The sequence below is a fragment of the Pseudochaenichthys georgianus genome, chromosome 10, assembly GCF_902827115.2.
Source record: "Pseudochaenichthys georgianus chromosome 10, fPseGeo1.2, whole genome shotgun sequence".
NCBI classification, from domain to species: Eukaryota; Metazoa; Chordata; class Actinopteri; order Perciformes; family Channichthyidae; genus Pseudochaenichthys; species Pseudochaenichthys georgianus.
This window is the reverse complement of record NC_047512.1, coordinates 4,498,945-4,502,001: the sequence shown is the minus strand read 5'-3', so window position 1 is coordinate 4,502,001 and position 3,057 is coordinate 4,498,945.

Here is a 3,057-nt window from a genome sequence, read left to right as displayed (position 1 = left end):
AGTGTAAGTTCAACCGTATTTGGTTGGAAAACATCTAATTTAGTGCTTGGTTGAAACCAGTCTAGGGAACGTGTTTGAAGCCCGCTGCACCTTTTGCAAAAGAAATTAGCGTTTGTTTTGCTAATGTAGCGTTAGCTAGTGGAGCGTTAGCTAGTGCAGCAGCTCCCGCAACAACACCGGGGGGCCTCCGGGCGAAGTTTGGGTCTCCGTCAACCCTAAAAGCGGAGGTGATGTAGACGCTAAATACCGTAGCTAAACACCAATCATACAACAGTGAAATAGTGAAATAGTGTAGCCAAGGCAGCAGAGCTCTGAGCTCTGAGCTCTTGTCACTCTCTCTGACACACACACACACACACACACACACACACACACACACACACACACACACACACACACACACACACACACACACACACACACACACACACACTAGGGCTGCTCCATTATGGCAATAATCAAGATTATGTTGGTCAATAATTAATATTATGATTATTAAATACGATTATTCATTGTCTTTGAAAACATCCATTTATTGAACTTAAAACAAATAATAATTTGAACAGTATCTTTTTAACTGTTGATTACCCTGAACGTATAATTCAACTGAAAAAACAATACAAAAATGTATTAAATAAATGCTACATTACTAAAAAAATAATTAGATCAAATATGTTGTAGTGCACCGTCACAACATAGCATAGCAAAATAATCGTTTTTTTCACACACACACACAACCACACACAGACACACACACATACACACTTTTTGTCTAACACGCTAACACAGTTCTGTACTGTTATGCTGTTATGTTCAGTCACTGTTCTTATGTTGAACATGAATACATTTACTTTGTAAGTGATTATGGGACGTATTTCTTCGTTCATATACATTTCCCTTCATACTTTATTGCCGTGAAATAGGTCTTAAATTCTATTCAAAGTGGTCTTAAAAAGGTGTTAAAAAGTCTTACATTTGAGTTGGCGAAACCTGCAGGAACCCTGTACAATAAAAAGTCCTGCATTCAAAATGTTACAAGTAAAAGTAGAAAAGTATTAGCATCAAAATATAGTTAAAGTACCACCTGCAGAGGGATCTAGATGCAGGTGTTCTTTTCCCCATAGAGACCGCCTGGCTGCACATTATCCCTGGCATAAAGATAGATAGTGGGTCCCTTATAACATGTTGTACCCAGTGGAAATAAACATTCTGTCACCTCAACATCAGGGATCTTAAACTTAAACTCCTTCTGAATCAAACCGTCACGGTAGCCTTACCTTACTGATCCCTCTTAAAATAGAAAAAAACACGTTACTTTACCAGCAGAGAGAAAATGGATTATTAAATGATTAATGTGACTAATAAAGAGCAGTTTGATTATTAAGTATTATTCTGTTGATCGATGTCATTACATTTGGTGAAAAGCACATAATGACTAGTTTAAGACTCGTTTTGTCAAAGTTCAGGACTTGGACTTGACCTGAACTTGCCCAACCTGACTTGAGACTTGACTCGGACTTGCAAAACAATGACCTGGTCCCACCTCTGCCTGATACACAGTAAAGTACCCGCCGGGACCTTGGGGCTTAACAGGTTAAAAAAACGCAATATATATCGCACAAAAACCGCAATGTCAGTTTTTTTCAATACCGTGCAGCCCTACTGCGAATGGATCTGGCCCTCCCTACATCCAGGACATGGTTAAACCGTACACCCCAGCACGTGCACTCCGCTCTGCATCAGCCAAACGACTCGCTGCACCCTCGCTGCGAGGGGGACCCAAGTTCCCATCAGCAGAAACACGTGGGTTTGCTATCCTGGCTCCAAGATGGTGGAATGAGCTCCCCATTGACATTAGGACAGCAGATAGCTTACACACCTTCCGGCGCAGACTGAAAACTCATCTCTTTCGACTCCACTTCGAGCGATAGAACTATTAACAAAGCACTTATATACTAATAAAGGACTGGCTTACCTAAAGCCAGTTGAGTAGCACTTGAAATACTTGGCTCTATGAAACCTGATGTACTTTATGATTCTGTTTTCTTCAAGGTTGTGTCTTCCTGATCGAATGCACTTATTGAAAGTCGCTTTGGATAAAAGCGTCAGCTAAATGCAATGTAATAAGTAATGTGTTGGACGGACACTATAATTTACATTTTTTTACGATGTTCAATCTGAATTTACTTTAAAATAAAAACATCTATATTGATTCTGATTCTTCTACATCCAACTCACAGGTGCATCATTACATATTGAGGACAAAGATTATTAAATGTGCCCCTTTTAGAAGATATAGTCATGTGTTCTGGGAATGTCATTTTCGAGCCTCAAACCTGAAAAAACAGGCTCAGGGCTTAACAGGTTAACCAAATGTCTCTCGGAGGGGCGTGGGGAGGGGCTCCTTATTTTCATCTAAAGTAACAGACAGAGAATCAGCACTTTAGAAGCAGGGCTGAAACAGAGGGGATTATGGGCAGGCCCGCCTTAACCTGCCATCAGGCCCTGGGGCTGATAGGTTTTGTAGGCCCCCTATTTAAACAACAAATCAAAGTCATGTATAGCCTCGGCAGGCTCTGTGATCGCACTTCTCCACTCTGCTCTGCGCGCCTGGTCCTCTCCTCCAGATGAGTGACGTATCGGGCCTCCCTCATGTATCTGTCCGGTTGCCGTTGGCTCCCCTCCACGTAGCAAGTCCTCGTCGTCCTCTCATCTCCTCCAACAGATAATGTCCCTCCTGTCTGTTCTTCCTCTCCCGCTACTCCATCGCTATCAGAACCAGACGGCCTACTTGGCTCCGAGGCCCCGCGGCCGGCCCCGCTACCGCTCAGTACAGAACTCATCTGTCCTTCCTCCTCATCCCGGCCTACAGGTTTAAAATAACCTGTAAGCTTCGGCATGCTTTGTAATAGCTGCTTGTCTCCAAACTCCTTTTCCCTCAACAATTTCCTTTCCCGAGCGCCACTCTCACACTTTCTCTTCTCAAACTTTTTCTCCTAAACAACCTTCATCTGTCACTCAATCACTCGCAATTTGAATAAGTCACATGTGAAGCAT